We start from the raw sequence: 18,890 nt of genomic DNA on the forward strand, positions 1-18,890 counted from the left end.
GGATGACTAGGATAGGAATAGGGCCAGTCAAAGACAGAGTGGGAAGTTGAGTGTGGACCCTGTGGAGATCGGAGAGGTGCTAAATGAACATTTTTATCAGTTTTCACTCAGGTAAAGGAGAATATTGTAGAGGAGAAGAATGAGGTATGAGATATTAGACTAGAAAGGATCGAGGTTAGTTATGAAGTGTGTTAACAATTCTATAAGGAGTGAAAGTAGACAGGTCCCTTGGGCCGGATGGGATTTATCCGAGGATTCTCTGGGAAGCTAAATTTGAGTCGTCATTGTTTACAGGTTTAAGTACCAGAGGACTGGAGGATTGCAGATGTTTTGCCCTTGTTCAAGAAGGGCAATAGGGATGACCGAGGTAATTATAGACCAGTGAGCCTTACTTCTGTTGTAGGAAAGATTTTGGAAAGGATTATAAAAGATAGGATTTATAATCATCTAGCAAGCAACAATTTGATTTCAGATAGTCAACATAGTTTTGTCAAGGGCAAAAAATGTAAATTAAGTGTCTGGTGAGGGGAAGAGAGAGAGAGAGAGAGAGTCATAGAATGTCATACCTTCAGGATCAAAGGGAACATCAAACAACACTTCAAAGGAGGAAGATGCAAGTCAAAAAACGAAATTGTGATTCTTTTATGACTTAAAGATAACGAGTGACTAATACCACCTCTTCAACAACAAGTCACTTCCTGTGGACTATGTCCTGAACCACAAACACATATTGTGTTTTTCCCTTTGAACCATCCACAAGGATACGGTTAAACAGCCAATTTCAATACTACTGCACTGTGCTAATGGGATTGAGGTTCTCTGTGTGCGAGTGGGTTAAATTTATTGTTGAGTTAGATTGAGTTTGTGTGTCAGTATGCTGTGAAGGTCGCAGTCAAATTGCTATCCTATAGTTGCAGGTAAAGGGAGTCTATTACTCTGAATGCTAGAAATCAGCTAGCTAGCAAACCAGATAAAATGATTCAGGACAACAAAATGACCCTGTTTCAACCTGAATGCTGAATTCAGTCACAGTTAAAGGGAACCGGAATAATAGAATCTCAACCAATCTGCAAAACTAAGATTATTGAAATTAACTGTTCAATTCCCAAGATCAATGCAATCAGTCTCCTCAGCTGCAATGGCTGTGACTTCCAAATATTCCCTTTCTTTAAGCTATCTTTTTGGAATTACCTCTTGCTTGAAGTCTCTGTATATATATGTTGCATTTCTAATTCTTCTGACATTGAATAATTAATAAACTCACTGTATTTAAACTCACAAATGACTGGCTAAATTAAGTCTTTTTTAAAACATAAGTTCATTTGGATCTGAGAGAAAGGGAAATGATCTGTTTTTATATCTTGTTGTGATCAATAAGACAATGGGTGAATAAAGACAGGGAGCAAGTTCATCCTTCCTGAATGGGATCTTAGCAATTTGGGATATCCTATTCAGAACAGTATCAAATTGAGGAACCCCATCTGAGCATAACATGGCAGCTTCAAGCTCTGAAATGTCGCCTATGTAAGGTACTGGCTCAGTAATGACTGGCTTCCTGATTACATGGGGATTAGGGATCCTGTCCCATCAAGCAGGTGGTTGCTCGGTACTCAAGAATCAATTGCTGCTTGGAAGCTGGAACTTCAGAACAATATGCCCTGACCTGCACGAGTACTTGCAGCAGGAGAAAGTTCTTATGTTTTCATTTGACTTAAAATCATTTATTTTGAAATGGACACTTTGGGGTGACAACATAGCTATCGTTAATTGCATGATGACAGTTGACTACAATTTATGGAAAGTCCTGATCAGCAGAAATCAGTGGTCAAAAGCTGACATCATTGGTCAAGGAGACCACTGAAATGCTTTATTTCTCAACTGGATGATCATTGTTATTTGTTCCTAACAGAAGAGGTTTTGGCCTGGACATAAAAACCCAACTCATTAGCTGAATAACTAAGATAGAGATCCAAGTCTAGGAGATCTTAAACTGCTAGTTTGTTTGAATCATCTTTAATATACAGTTCTTCATTCTTTCTCCAGTCTGCTTGTAACACTAGAACAGTAAGCAGCTCCAAGCTTAACTAATGACCGAATCTAATCTCTGGAAAGAATCCTTTATTTCACATGCGAAATGAACCAATTTCCAGCTTACAATGACTATACCTTCACTAGTTATGTTGCTGGTTGATGCTGCTGTGTTAGAGCATCTGTGCACAGTCACTGAAATAACCTCCACTGGATTTTGACTTATTGAACACTCTCATTCACGTGAACCAATTCCAATGTCTATAATTTGTAGCTTATTTCCTACCTCACATGTCAATGTGTTGTGAACCATTTCCCATGGGTTTTGAATACTATATTAAACTCTACTTTGTATTCAAACCTAAAGAATTTGCTTCACAAACAAGGGATTTGGGCAAACACATTACTGCCTATTTCTAAAAGGGAAAAGAAAAATAGAAATGGCAATTAAAAGTCACTTCAGTTATGGACAGGTGAGGAGAAAAGTAAGAATAATTCAATTCACCTTAGATTAGATTCTCTACAGTGTGGAAACAGTCCCTTCAGCCCAACAAGTCCACACCAACCTTCCAAAGAGATACCCACCCAGACCCATTTCCCTCTGACTAAAGCACCTAACACTATGGGCAACTTAGAATGGCCAGTTCACCTGACCTGCACATCTTTGGACTGTGGGAGGAAACCCACACAGACACAGGGAGAATGTGCAAACTCCACACATTCAATAACCCAAGGCTGGGACTGAACCTGGGTCCCTGATGCTGAGGCAGCAGTGCAAACCACACAGCCACCTCTCTGTCTGTGGTTGGATTGTGTGACTGTGAACTACACAAGTTCAAAAGTGATGTTACACAAGGAGGTAGCTCATGCCAAAAGGCCAGTAGGGAACACAAAGAACTCAATGATGCTGTCACATTTACTTGAAAGCCCTCAACATTGATCACAAGTGGAAAACTCTAGCTGACGTTCGACTGTCAATGTAGACACCAGCTATGGAAAGGAATTTGCCACCCAGCAACATGTGATTTCAGAAGCTCCGACGAGACACTAGCCCTGTGTAAACAAGACATGGGCAGAAAGCATCGTTCACCATTGGTAAAGGATACTTCAAGTCTGGCAACAGCGACAAAATTTAATTTTACAGAATTGGCTTATTCAGCCATCAAGTGAAGTGATGCAATGTGACCTCACCATGGCTTCTGAGGATGTATTCCCATCAGCTGTTGTTAGTGGGAGAATGTCAAACACATTTATTCCAACTTTAAATAAAAACTTATTTATTCAATTTTGTAATCCTATCTGTCAAAGTGTATTCATGAGCGAACTGGTGACACTCTATTAGATTATTTGGAGAAGACTGACAGCCCTCACTGAATCTGCACGGTGCTACAATGGAAGTGAATTATTCACTAAACAGCCTTTAAATATATTCCTTGCCTCATTTCCATTTACTGAAATTCTGTGGTTATTCTGTTCCAGGATTTATTTTTATCACGGGCTTCCCAAAAATATTATTAAATCAGGAAAAAAAGACTTAATTGTGTTTTGTGTGCATTTTTCAGCTTGAAACAATTAAGAACTTGTTTATAATGTACTAACCCTTCAAACAAACAAAAGGAAAGAAATTGAAACCTGCTCAGCAGCATTTGAACAGGATTCAGCTCATGGCCTATAAACCATTGAAAAAGAACAACAGGCACTTGAAAAGGTCATGGAACCTGGCACTGATGTAAGTGCAAAACAATGTTGGATGTTGAAAAGGGAGATCTACAGGGTTACACTGAAATAACTTCTGATGCAGAAATGCACAATGTCAGGTCCTCAAACATAAGGTAACTTTTCAGTGACTGAGGAACGTCAAGAGTCCTGATGGCGTGTAGCTTCCGATAGCCAATCAACTCACGGATTTTCAGCCGGCAGCTTTGCTTCAATGATAGTGGGTTCTTCTGATATCCGTCGATCCAGGACAGGAAGGTGGTCTTGGAAGCCAGCTGCTTAGGGGCCTCTCCAGTGTTCTGAAATGATAACACACTTCAAAGTGTCACTGCACTCAAGCCAGAATTCAGTGGATCACAACTTAAAATATAAACTGGGTGCTAGTGATTCTGCACTCTAGAACAAAAGGGACAATTTAATATCACTAGAAAATGAGTCTTGAATCTGTAATGACAGAAGAGTAATACTTACTTTTCTTTTACTTCCATTAATTTGCTAATCTGTTTGAAGATTAATGAAGGTATTTTCTTTTAAAAATGGATATATCTTAACTTTAAACAAGTGAAAACAAATTGTTCTTATGGTATAAATTTGAAGACAGAAAGTTCTGGAGAAGCTGACGGTATATGTGAAGAGGCATGCACAATTTCAACTGGACAACCTTTTCACTTGTTTAAAGTATCACTTCTGTTTTCTGGCACAACTATCAATTTATTGATGATCCAGGTAATATCCTGGGGACCCAGGTTCGAATCCCACCACAGACACAGTGGAATTTGAATTCAGTTTTTAAATATCTGGAATTAAAAGTCTATTCCGAAGTGTCAATTTTCAGAAAAAAAAAACCATCTAGTTCATTAATGTACTTTAGGGGAAGAATCTGCCATGCTGAAAGTGTGTTGCTGGAAGAGCGCAGCAGGTCAGGCAGCATCCAAGGAACAGGAGATTCGACGTTTCGGGCATAAGCCCTTCCTGAACGACGAATTCTCCTGCTCCTTGGATGCTGCCTGACCTGCTGCGCTCTTCCAGCAACACATTTTCAGCTCTGATCTCCAGCATTTGCAGACCTCACTTTCTCCTCGAAGAATGTGCCATCCTTACTTGGTCTAACCTACATGTGACTCCAGACCCACAACAATGTGGTTGACTCTTAACTGCCTTCTGGGTAGTTAGGGATGGGCAATAAATGCTGGCCTAGCCAGCAACACCCTCATCCCGTAAATGAATAAACAAAAGAGTTTCCTTCTGTTGCAAGTTGATTGAGTGAGCATTGTGACAAAGAAAGACCAATTTTTTTTTTGGGGGGGGGGGCTGTTGAGCAAACATTTGGTATTTGGAATAGCTGAGAAATTTTGTTATATAAAAGTTTGAAATAGACTTTGAAGGCATATTACGATCTGTCAAGTTTATTAACAGGTTCCAAGTCCCTCTGTAAAATGGATAATGTTACCAATTCTTAAGCTGTTGCCCTTGGCATATTTGGCTTCCAAGTAGGGTTTTCTGGTCCCTCTATATATCCCATGGTTGAGTTCAGAAACTCAATATGATAGGTCCTGGAACTTTGCTCACATATCTGAGCTTCAATTCTGAGCAATTTTACAATGTATTTTCTTATCATTAGTCAACATCATTCAAAAGGGGTGGCATTGGTGGTTCACTGGTTAGCACTGATGCCTCACAGCATCAAGGACCTGGGTGGCTGTCTGTGTAGAGTTTGCACATTCTCCCTGTGTCTGCGTGGGTTTCGTCCGGGTGCTCTAGTTTCCTCCCATAGTCCAAGGATGTGCAGGTTAGGTGACTGGCCATGCTAAATTGTCTAGTAGTGTCCAGGGATATGCAGGCTAGGTGGATTAACCATGGTAAATGCAGAGTTACAGGGATAATATGAGGGTGGGTCTGGGTGGAATGCTCTTCAGAGGGTCTGTATGGACTGGATGGGCCGAATGGCCCGCTTCCACACCGTAGGGATTTTTGATTCAAAATAATTCTGGAAAATACTTATACTTGGGCTTTCCAAATGATAACGATGTTATCAAAACAAGCCAGCTTTTCATTATCTTATTTCTATTTGTGGAACTTCATTATCAGTAAAGTTTGGCTGCTGTGCCTCTTACTTTACAGCAGTAACTACATAGCAGATGTATTTAATCAGCTGTGAGGCCCTTTGAGCCATCCTGAGGTTGCCAGTTGAAATAGCTGAGTTGGGAGACTGAAAATCTAAAGGTCCCTGGCTTTTAGCAAAATAAGCAGTTCCTGACCATGTCAGTCTTCATTTAGCTGATCTCAGGGAATGGAATGTCGAATTTCTAAGCCAAGTTGATATTAAAAAGGAAGAGGCGCTATCCATCTTAAAAGTATTGAGGCAGAAAGGTCCCTGGGTCCTACCCGAATATTGATGGAGGCAAGAGTACAAATTGCTGGAGCACTGACAGACATCTTTGATTCCTCTTTGGTCACAGGTGACGTCCCAGAGGACTGGAAGATAGCCAATGTTGTCCCATTATTTAGGAAGGGTAACAGGAATAATCCTGGAAAGTACCGGTCTGTGAGTCTCACGTCAGTGTAGGGAAGTTATTTGAAAAGATTCTCAGGAACAAGATCATTTAGAAACAAATAGACCTAATAGCAATAAACAGCATGGTTTGTGCAGGGGAAGCTGTGCTTCACTAACTTGATCAAAAATTTTCAGGAGGTAACAAAGATAATGACTGGGAGAGCTATAGCTCGAGTTCATTAGATGGGTCGGTGTTTGTACAATGTGTGCAGGAGGGTTTCCTGACACAATATGTCGACAGGCCAACAAGAGGGGAGGCTATATTGGATTTGGTTCTAGGTAATGAACCAGGCCAGGTGTTAGACTTGGAGGTAGGTGAGCACTTCGGGGACAGTGACCACAACTCGGTGACTTTTACTTTAGTGATGGAGAGGGATAATCGTGCGCCGCAGGGCAAGAGCTATAGCTGGGGGCAGGGAAATTATGATGCAGTGAGGCATGACTTAGGATGTGTGGATTGGAAAAACAGGCTTCAAGAGAAGAACACTAATGAGATGTGGGGATTGTTCAAGGAGCAGCTACTGCGTGTCCTCGATAGGTATGTACCAGTCAGGCATGGTGTAAAGGGCCTTGTGAGGCAGCCATGGTTTAGTAAGGAATTGGAGTCCCTTGTGAAAGGGAAGAAGGCGGCATATGTAAAGATGAGGCGTGAAGGTTCAGTTGGGGCGATTGAGAGTTATAAGGTAGCCAGGAAGGAGCTAAAGAGGGAGCTAAGAGAAGCGAGAAGGGGACATGAAAAGTCTTTAGCTGGTAGGATTAGGGAAAACCCAAAGGCTTTCTATAGGTATGTCAAGAATAAAAGGATGACTAGGGTAGGTATCGGTCCAGTCAAGGATAGTAGTGGGAAGTTGTGTGTGGAGGCGGAGGAGATTGGAGAGACATTAAATCAGTACTTTTCATCAGTATTCACTCAGGAACAGGACACTGTTGCTGATGTGAATATGGAATCACAAATAATTAGAATGGATGCCCTGGAAATATGCAGGGAGGAGGTTTTGGGAATATTGGAAAGGATGAATATAGATAAGTCTCCTGGGCCTGATGGCATTTACCCCAGGATCCTATGGGAAGCTAGGGAGGAGATAGCAGAGCCATTGGCCTGGATTTTTATGTCGTCATTGTCTACAGGAATAGTACCAGAGGACTGGAGGATGGCGAATGTGGTCCCATTGTTCAAGAAAGGGAGTAGGGATAGCCCTAGTAACTATAGGCCAGTGAGTCTGACTTCAGTGGTGGGCAAAGTCTTAGAGAGAATGGTAAGGGATAAGATTTATGAACATCTGGGTAGGAATAACGTGATCACGGATAGCCAGCATGGTTTTGTGAAGGGCAGGTCGTGCCTCACAAACCTTATTGAGTTCTTTGAGAAGGTGACTAAGGAAGTGGACGAGGGTAAAGCAGTAGATGTTGTGTATCTGGATTTTAGTAAGGCGTTCGATAAGGTTCCCCATGGTAGGCTAATGCTAAAACTTCGGAGGTATGGCATTGAGGATACATTAGAGGTTTGGATTAGGAATTGGCTGGCTGGAAGGAGACAGAGGGTAGTAGTTGATGGATTATGTTCATCTTGGAGCGCAGTTACTAGCGGTGTACCACAAGGATCTGTTTTGGGACCATTGCTTTTTGTTATCTTTATAAATGATCTAGAGGAAGGACTTGAAAGCTGGGTAAGCAAGTTTGCGGATGACACAAAAGTCGGTGGAGTTGTGGATAGTGAGGAAGGAAGTGGTAGGTTACAGCGGGATATAGATAAGTTGCAGAGCTGGGCGGAAATGTGGCAAATGGAATTCAATGTAGCTAAGTGCAAAGTTGTTCACTTTGGTAGGAATAACAAGATGATGGATTACTGGGCTAATGATAGGCTACTTGGTAGTGTGGATGAGCAGAGGGATCTTGGTGTCCATGTACACAGATCTCTGAAAGTTGCCACCCAGGTAAATAGTGCTGTGAGGAAGGCATATGGTATACTGGGCTTTATTGGCAGAGGAATTGAGTTCCGGAGTCCTGAGGTCATGTTGCAGTTGTATAAGACTCTGGTGAGGCCTCATCTGGAGTATTGTGTGCAGTTTTGGTCGCCTTACTATAGGAAGGATGTGGAAGCTTTAGAACGAGTGCAGAGGAGGTTTACCAGGATGTTGCCTGGAATGGTAGGAAAATCTTATGAGGAAAGGCTGAGGCACTTGGGGCTGTTCTCATTGGAGAAGAGAAGGTTTAGGGGAGATCTGATAGCACGGTGGCACAGTGGTTAGCACTGCTGCCTCACAGCACCAGAGACCCGGGTTCAATTCCTGACTCAGGCGACTGACTGTGTGGAGTTTGCACGTTCTCCCCGTGTCTGCGTGGGTTTCCTCCGGGTGCTCCGGTTTCCTCCCACAGTCACAAAGATGTGCGGCTCAGGTGAATTGGCCATGCTAAATTGCCCGTAGTGTTAGGTAAGGGGTTAATGTAGGGGAATGGGTGGGTTTCGCTTCGGCGGGTCGGTGTGGACTTGTTGGGCCGAAGGGCCTGTTTCCACACTGTAAGTAATCTAATTTTAAAGTGTATAAGATGATTAGGGGTTTAGATAGGGTAGATACTAAGAACCTTTTACCGCTAATGGAGTCAGGTGTTACTAGGGGACATAGCTTTAAATTAAGGGGTGGTAGGTATAGGACAGATGTTAGGGGTAGATTCTTCACACAGCGGGTTGTGAGTTCATGGAATGCCCTGCCCGTATCAGTGGTGAACTCTTCTTCTTTATGGTCATTTAAGCGGGCATTGGATAGGCATTTGGAAGTTATTGGGCTAGTATAGGTTAGGTAGGATTCGGTCGGCGCAACATCGAGGGCCGAAGGGCCTGTACTGCGCTGTATCCTTCTATGTTCTATGTTCTATGTTCTATAATGGATGAGGGAGAAGTGGTTGATGTTGTCTACATAGTCTTCAGTAATGCTTTTGACAAGGTCCCTCAAGGCAGACTGGTGCAAAAGATGAAGTCACATCATATCAGGGGTGAGCTGGCAAGATGGATACAGAACTGGCTCAGTCATAGGAGACAGATGGAAAGGAAAAATGCTTTTCGGAATGGAGGGTTGTGACTAGTGGGTGTTCAACAGGGATCAGTGCTGGGACCTCTGCTGTTTGTGGTCTACATAAATGATTCAGAGGAAAATGTAACAGGTTTAATTAGTAAGTTTGCGGACGATACAAAGATTGGTGGAGTTGCATAAAGTGAGGAAAATTGTCAGAGGATACAGCAGGATATCCATCACTTGAAGGAATGGGCAGGAAAGGGGCAGATGGAGCTTAATCTGGGCAAATGTGAGGTGATGCATTTTGGGAAGGTTAAGTATAGGTGGAAATTATACAGTGAATGGCAGAGTATTGACAGTCAGAGGAATCTGGGTGTGTAGGTCCACCGATCGCCGAAGGTGGCAGCACAGATAGATAAACTAGTAAAAAAGGCTTATGGCATGCTTGCCTTCATTGGAAGGGGCATTGCATATCACGATAGACAAATTATGCTGCAGCTTCATAGAACTTTAGTTCGGCCATTCTTGGAAATTGCCTTCATTTCTGGTCGCTACACTACCAGGAAAATGTGGATGATTTGGAGATGATACAAAAAAGTTTTACCAGGATGTTGCTAGGAATTGGGAATTTTATTAGCTATGAATAAAGGTTGAATAGACTGAGTTTGTTTTCACTGGAATGCAGAAGGTTGAAGGACAACCTAATAGAAGTTTATAAGATTGTGAATGGCATGGATAGAGTGGAAAGTATGAGGCTTTCCAAGGGTGGAGGGGTCAATTACTAGAGAAACACAGGTTCAAGATGCAAGGGGGATGTTTAAAAGAGATGTGCAAGGCAAATCTTTCACACAAAGGGTGGTAAGTGCCTGGAACGCATTGCCAGAGGAGATGGTGGAAGCAGCCACAATAGCAGCATTCAAGAAGGACCTGGACGAATACATAAATAGGAAGAGAATAGAGGAATACAGATCTTGTAAGTGAAGACAGTTTTAGTATGGAAGGGCAAAATGTGTCAGTGCAGGCTTGGAAGGCCGAATGGCCTGTTCCTGTGCTGTGTGGCTCTTTCCTTCTTGAAAGACGCTATATAAATTCAAGTTTTTTTTATTTAGCATCATCATCATTTCGGAATAGCACTAAAGTAGAATCATGATAAACAAAACATAAAAGTGGGAAAAGACTGGGAAGGAAATTTCATCTGGACCCCCCCCCTTCATCCTGCACAGATACAGATTGCCACAGCTCACCTTCAGATTGAAGGTGTCTTTTTTAATCACAAAATCTTTGGCAAAGATGGGCAGAGGAAGGAAAGGCACTCAATCTTTCAAAGTAAATATAGGAAAATTAGAACCAATTATTATTTTAGGCCTGAGAAGTTGTTACTTATTAAACAACCCATTTGACTGTAATTAATTCCATATAATTATTATTCCATCTATAAATAGATATTGGCAGGACAGGACATGAGTATTGCTGAGAGAAGACACATTATATTGAAGCTTTTCATCTTGTATACATCAGGACATTTTGCAAGAATATCTAAAGGGGAACATTGTTGTTATACTGTGTAAGAAGAGAATGTTGATTCGTTTCCAGTGGGACTCTGGTGAGTGAGTGGTTGGCAATGCCACTGTCATTCAGAGCTCACTTGCCAATCAATCAGTGGACATTTTTCAAACAACGTAAACATCTTGTTCCTATTTACTCTGGCATTCTTGCAAAGTGTCCTGATGGGTACAAGAAAAAAGGTTTCATTTCTCAGCAGTACCACCATATTCCATATTTGTGAAATCTTGTATGACGTGGATTAAACTTTGAAGTTACTGAAAACAAAAATCAGGAGAGATGCAAAATAGACGACTGGCTTGTCACCAATTTTACACTAATTCACACATTCACGATCTATCTCATAGTCACAAGTGAACACAGCAATTTCTGGAAAAGCTCAGCAGGTTTGGCAGCATCTGTGGAGAGAAATCAGAGTTAGTAGTTTGGATCCAGTGACCCTTCCTCAGAACGCCTCATGTTGCTTGATGCTGCTGCCATACCAACGCTCCTAATTTTTTTCCATACCTTATTTCTGTAAGTGATTTTTGCTCCAGACAGGACAAGCAATCGTAAACAGTCAAGTTGTCCACTGCAGGCAGCCAAGTACATAGGGGTTACACCCCAGTTGTCAGGGAGATCTACATCTGCTCCATTCTGTAATAGAAAAGGAGTGACAAGGAAAAGCTTGATGCTAAGTCTATGAGATTCATTGAAAATTCTTGCAGATAGTAATATGTTGAAAGATTACATGTTTGTGTCCTTTGGAATTTCTTCCACAATGGCCTTTTATCATTTTATGCTTTGATGTCCCTAGATGACACTCTGACCCCAGCTGAAAATCCTAGTAGTATTCCCAAGCATATCAGCTATTAAATGTCACAGTGGAATCCTCCTTTTCTCCATTGAACTCAATGCTCCAAACTCCATCTCATATAGGTCCAAGGAGGCTGGTCCAATGCAGCCAGAGACAACAGTAAAACCGAGAAACCAATTTGACCCACAATGGCCAACAGAGCTGGCCAGACTGTGCAAGGAGTCAGAGTTGCTGTGGACACAAACAAGTTTACATGCATACGTTTGCCTGGAGCGATGATGGATGGTGGTAGAGGCTCCAATTCCTTTCCAGTATGCAGCTGGTTGGAATTTCCCCTGCTGTTTCCATCTACTACTGCCAATTTTGGAAAAATTTACAATTCAATGCTCAACCCATTTTGGCCAAATTACGAACACACTCCATGGCCACGAAGTCCTGGAGTGGGACGTGATCCTAGAGCTTCTGGCTCAGAGGCAGGGACACTATCCACTATGCCACAACATCTCTTCACTAAAGCGTTATTCTGTTTATTTCCAATCTGACTTTCTTTCTCAGAGGGAACTGCATTCTTTCAGTCTCGAAAATAGCATAATGGCAATGGGAAACCACAGACTTGGAGTATCACAGCATCAACTCATACCTTACCACTGTGTTTTGATACCATGAAACATTCAAGTTAAATTTGTGATTGTAGAATTTTTTCAAGTCCGAACCAAACAGTACTGTTTGCTCAGACTAATTCCTGACTCCTGGAAGTTCCAGCCTTATTTTGTCGATTATTCGTATTCCACACTCAGTGCCATGCCAGAGCGCTAACCTGTATGAGAAGCAGAGCACAATCAGGAAACAGACCGATTACAGCATGCAGAGGAGTGGCTCCATGTTTACACTGGCTGTTGGCATCAGCACCATGTTCCAGGAGTAACTCAATGCAGGCTCGCTGTCCTTTGTACGCAGCCCAGTAGAGGGGGCTCTTGCCATAGTAATCCTTCTGATTGATCTGATCTTCACCTGAAATGACACCAAAAGATCAAACATAATTACTAGTTGAGAAGTGACGTTGCAAATCCTCAGATGTGTATAACTATGTTTCACACTCAACCCTCATATCCCACGTGTATCACTTTATTAGAAAGTTGTTATTCTGTACCAATGCACAGGGTCAGTACGACAAGAGCAGCACACCCTTCCCTCTGTTCTGTTCCACGACACTGAGGACTGTATGTGTGTATTATTGTTTTGTTGTCAAATTACAACATTTGTGAGTTCTTTTCATTCTTTCAGCGCTACATTGTTTACTAAAACTTAAACACAATTCTTATCATGTAAGATCGTAAGACCCCAAGATAGAGGAGCAAACATAGGCCATTCAGCCCATTGAGTCTACTCAGCCATTCAATGAGCTCATTGTTGATCTGATAATCCTCAACTCTACTCTCCTGACTTATCCCAAAAAACCTTGATTCCGTTACTGATTAAAAATCTGTGTATCTCAGCCTTGAATATACTTAATGATCCAATTTCAACACCCCTCTGTGACAAAGAATTCCACAGATGCATAACCTGCTGAGGAAACCATAAGAACGAGGAGCAGGAGTCGGCCTTCTGGCCCTTCAAGCCTGCTATGCCATTCAATAAGAGCAGGCTGATCTTTTTGTGGACTTAGCTCCACTTACCCGCCCTCTCACTGTAATCTTTAATTCCTTTACTGTTCAAAAAAATTATCTAACTTAGCTTTAGGAACATTTACAAAGGAAGCCTCAACTACTTCACTGGGCAGGGAATTCCAGAGATTCATAACCCTCTGGGTGAAGAAGTTCCTTCTCAATTTATTCCCAAATCTGCTCCCCTTAATCTTGAGGCTATGTCCTCTTGTCCTAGTTTCAACCACCATTGGAAACATCCTCTTTACTTCTATCTTATCTATTCCCTTCATAATTTTATATGTTTCTATAAGCTCCCCCCATTCTACTGAATTCCAGTGAATATAATCCCAGTCTACTCAGTCTCCCCTCATAATCCAACCCTCACAACTCCAGAATCAACCTAGTGACTTCTTTTGCACCCCCTCCTGTGCCACTATGTCCTTTATCGAGTAACAAGACCAAAACTGCATGCAGTACTCCAGGTGTGGACTCACCTGCACCCTATTCAGCTGCAACATAATTTCTCCACTTTTAAACTCAATCCCTTCAGCAATAAAGGACTAAATTCAATTTGCCTTCCTAATTACCTGTTGTACCTGCAGACCAACCTTCTGTGATTCATGCACAAGGGCAGCCAGGTCCCTCTGTATAGCAATTGTTCATCTCTGCCTTCAGTGTGTGACCCCTTATTCTGAAATTGTGCCCTCTGGTCCCAGGCTCTCCTACAAAGGGAAACAACTTCTTCTAAATCTATCCTGACAAGCCCCCTAAGAATCTTGCATGTTTCAATAAAGCCATCTCTCATTCTTCTAATCTGTAATGACTACAAGAACAGCCTACACAACTTCTCTTCATCGCACCCTTCCTGGAATCATATATTCCCTACAGTGTGGAAACAGGCCCTTCAGCCCAACAAATCCACACCAACCCTCTGAAGAGTAACCCACCCAGACCCATTCCCTTACATTTACCCCTGACTAATGCCCCTAACCTACACATCCCTCAATACCATCAGACAATTTAGCATGGCTAACTCACCTAACCTGCACATCTGTGGATTATGGGAGGAAACCAGAGCACCCAAGGGAAACCCAGGCAGACACAGGGAGAATGCGCAAACTCCATACAGTCACCCGAGGCTGGAATTGAACCCAGACTCTTGGTGCTGTGAGGCAGCAGTGCTAACTATTGAGCTACCATGCCACCCTCTGACACTAGGAATCAACCTAGTGAACTTCTCTGGCCTGCCTCTAATATCAGTACATCTTCCATTGAGAAGAGGACTGAACTATTCATTGTATTCCAGATGTGGCCTGATTTGTGCCTTGTATACTTTTAGCAAGACTTCCCTATGTTTATACTCCATTCCTTTTGAAATAATGACTGTCTGTCTGTTTGCCTTCCCTATTACCCACTGCCTGTTAATGCTAGCTTTCTGTGACAAATGCACAAGGATCCTCAAAATCCCTGGGATGGAGGGTTCTGCAATCTTTCTCCACTTAAATGAATTTCAGCTCTATTTTTCCTGCCAAGGTGCATCACCACACATTTTCCCACGGTGCATTTCAGCTACCGATTTTCTTCCCCACTCATTTAACCTGTCACCCACTAATCCCAATCTAGCCCTCCCAAAGTTCTGATCCCTCCACCATCACCACACACCCTTACCAGGTTCTGATCTACCTGCCAGTCCTGATTGGATCCCCTCTGCCTCCACCAGACCCAGTACCCCAAACAGTCCTGATTTCCCTACCCCATCCCAGTATCTTTACCAGTCCATCCGTATCCCCCTGAAATCTGCACACACATGATTTAAAGTGGCACATTGCAGGTATGCATTGGCATCAGCAAATGCAGCCTTGACTATTTAGTTTGTCTGGAATGCTATTGATACCTTTGACCATGAAGGCTGGTTCCAAGTGTTTAATCAATGCCTCTGCCATTATCTGGTTCCCCATTATTATTTCCCCAGCCTTAGTTTCTAATGCTCCTATGGTCACTTTTGCTTCTCTTTTCCTTTTTATAAATTTGAACAAGCTCTAATGTCCTTTTTAGCATTACGTCTGAGTTTGCTCTTGTACAGTATTTCATTTTCTCCCTGGTGGAGATGGTGCTTCAAAGAATCAGGGTCAAATGACCAAAACTGTTAGAACGAATTTCTGTTGTGCCATGTCTTAAGAGAGTTCACCACACAAAGGAAAACATCTCTCTTTCTTGCTGAACTAAATATTTTGGACAAACCGAGCTTGTTTCCAATACAGGTACACTGGTCATACAGCGTTATGAGACTCAGCTTCTGATAAACTTCTGCAGCTTTTCCCTAGTTCAAGTCTGAGTTAAGACAGATTTTTAATCACTAAGGGAATCACGTGTTAAAGGGAAAAGGCAGAAAAGTGGAGTTGAGGATTATCAGATTAGCCATGATCTTATTGAATGGCAAAGCAGACTTGCTGGGCTGAATGGTCTACGTCAGCTCCTACATCTTATGATAACGTCATCCCTCTTCCCAATATTCCAGTTTGGTTGGAGGCAAAGGTGTTCAACTTCAATGGTCTATCCAAGTTTGTGTCAAAGACCAATCCTATTTATTTCATAGATTCGACAGTCCATCCCTGCTTTACAGCTTACAATTCTCTTCTGGTCTCAGAACATGATTTCCTTGAGACCTTGCCAAACTCCACTTCATCCTAAACTCTGCTTCTCCAATCTCTGTGCCACACAGATTTTCCTTACTGAGACTGATTTCCACTGGTCCATTTTGAATTAGAAAGGCAATATGACTCCACAAAGCCATCAGAGATGCCAAAAGGCAGTACCTGACCAAACCAACCATACGGACTCTCTCCATCTGTAGCAAGGTCTAAACAACATACCGAGATACAGAATGAAGCAGAGCAAGATAGCAGCCAGAGACACATCCCTCCCTGACATGCTCAATGTTTTCTATGCTCTGTTTGAGCAGAATGCTAGCGGCATAGTGTCACCTGCCCCGACAGACCTGGACACAACTGTTCCCGCTGTCACCACTGCAGACATCAGATCAATCTTCCTGGGAGTCAACTCAAGGAAAGTGGCAGGCCCAGAAGGTGTTCCTGGCTGAGCACTAAGATCCTGTGCAGAGCAGCAGCTGGAGGTATTCACCAACATCTTCAACCTCTCCCTCCTACATGCCAATGAACCCACCTGTTCAAGAAGATCACCACCATCCCAGTATCTAAGAGAGCACATGCAATGTGCTTGAATGACAACTGCCCAGTGGCTCTGACCTCCATAACCATGAGTTGCTTTGAGAGGCTGGTAATGGCCCACATCAACTCTAGCCTCCCAGCCTGCCCTAGATCCTCTATAACTTGCCTATTGATGTAACAGGCCCTCCGGACGCCATTTCCCTCCCCTGCACTCAGCCTTGGAATATCTGGACAATAATGACACCTACATCAGACTCCTGCTCTTGACTAAACTCCACCTTCAACACCATTATCCCCTCCAGACTGATTTCCAAACTCCAAGATCTAATTCTCCCTGCCACCCTCTGTAACTGACCCACAGACCGCAGTCAATGAACATAGATAACTGCATCTCCTCCATGATAACACTCAATACATGCCCCACCCCACCAAGAATGCATTCTGATCCCCTACTGTACTCCCTGTACACCCACGACTGTGTTGCCAAATTCTGAATGAAAACCATCTGCAAGCTTGCCAAAGACACCACTGTGGTACGACAGGTATCAAACAACGATGAGTCAGAATACAGGATAGCATGACAGTGCTTGGTGATGTGGTGCAATGATAACAACCTCTCTCTCAATGTCAACAAAACTAAGAACGATCATTGACTTCAGAAAGAAAGGAGGAGAACATGCCCCCATTTATATCAACGGAACAGAAGTTGAGAGAGTTGACAGCGTCAAGTTGCTAGGACAATAACCGACATCGTGTCCTGGACTTCACTCATAGATGCAATGGTCAAGAAGGCACAACAATGTCTCTTCTTCCTCAGGATGCTCAGGAAATTCAACATGTCCAGAAGGACCCTCACCAACTGTTACAGATGAACCATAGAAAGCATTCTATCTGGGTGCATAATGACCTGGTGTGGCAACTGCTCTGCCCAGGACCATGAGAAACTACAGAAAGTTGTGTGCACAGCCCAGACCATCATGGAGACCAACATCCCATATACACTTCTCATTGCCATAGAAAGGCTATCAACATCATCAAAGACCCCTCTCACCCCAGTAATGGTCTCCTACAAACTCGTCCATCAGGCAGAAGATACAGAAGCTTGAACATACACTCCAACAGGTTCAAGAACAGCTTCTTCCCTGCCATTATTAGACTGATGAATGGACTCTCTAACTTCAAATAATATTCATGTAGTTCATGTTGATCTTGCCTCATGTATGTCCTGTGCAGTGTTACCTGTATGCCTCACTCTGTCCAAATTTATTTCCACCCTTTGATCTGTACATCCTTGCTTACAATGATCCTGCTGCACTGCTTGCAAGGAAGGCTTTTTGCTGTCCTTAGGCACACATGAATACAATAAATCAAATGAATTCAAATCATGCACAAATTCCTCCCTAGCTTTGACTCACTTGGCAACATTCCTCACCCCCAGGTTTCAGCCCATATACTTTATTCTTCTGTGTACCTTCCCTCCAACTCCACCCTGACTGATCATCAGCAGGGAGCACATGCCTATACTCTGGAATTCTCTCTGTATAACTTTGTCACCTCTCCTCATCTGTAAAAGCTTCATCAGTTTAACCTTAGTTACTCAGTTAGCTTTTTTTCCACGGTTTTTCAATGCTTCCTTGTGATGCCCCTTGGGGTTGTTAATTTAACAAAAATTGGTACTTAAATGCTAGGACCTGTATAAGATCCAAAATGGTCTCCAAAGGTGAAAGGATAATATTGCAACATCACTGCCATGACTAATTTGATACTTGATACATCAGAGTAAAAGTGAGGTCTGCAGATGCTGGAGATCAGAGCTGAAAATGTGTTGCTGGTTAAAGCACAGCAGGTCAGGCAGCATCCATGGAACAGGAGAATCGACGTTTCGGGCCAGAGCCCTTCATCAGGAATGAGGAGAGTGCATACAGGTAACACTGCACAGGACATACATGAGGCAAGATCAACATGAAATAGATGAACACTATTTGAAGTTAGAGAGTCCATTCATCAGTCTAATAATGGCAGGGAAGAAGCTGTTCTTGAATCTGTTGGCACTCTCCTCATTCCTGATGAAGGGCTTTGGCCCGAAACGTCGAGTTTCCTGTTCCTTGGATGCTGCCTGACCTGCTGTGCTTTAACCAGCAACACATTTTCAGCACTTGATACATCAGACCTACTGTACCTGCTATGCGAAGTAATGCCTGCAGTCTCTCAATGTTCCCTCGGCTTGCTTCACAGTGTAGATCAGTCCATTTGTAGTTGTAGTTGGGTGCTGTTTGGTACTGCCGCTCCTGCCGTGTCCCTGGCTGGAATCTGGTGTTTTTTAGTTCAGTACCGGACATGGAACTGATATAAAATCCCATTATGTTGTGTCTATATGGGAGAAAGAAA

Source organism: Hemiscyllium ocellatum, chromosome 14, assembly GCF_020745735.1.
Source record: "Hemiscyllium ocellatum isolate sHemOce1 chromosome 14, sHemOce1.pat.X.cur, whole genome shotgun sequence".
Taxonomy (NCBI): domain Eukaryota; kingdom Metazoa; phylum Chordata; class Chondrichthyes; order Orectolobiformes; family Hemiscylliidae; genus Hemiscyllium; species Hemiscyllium ocellatum.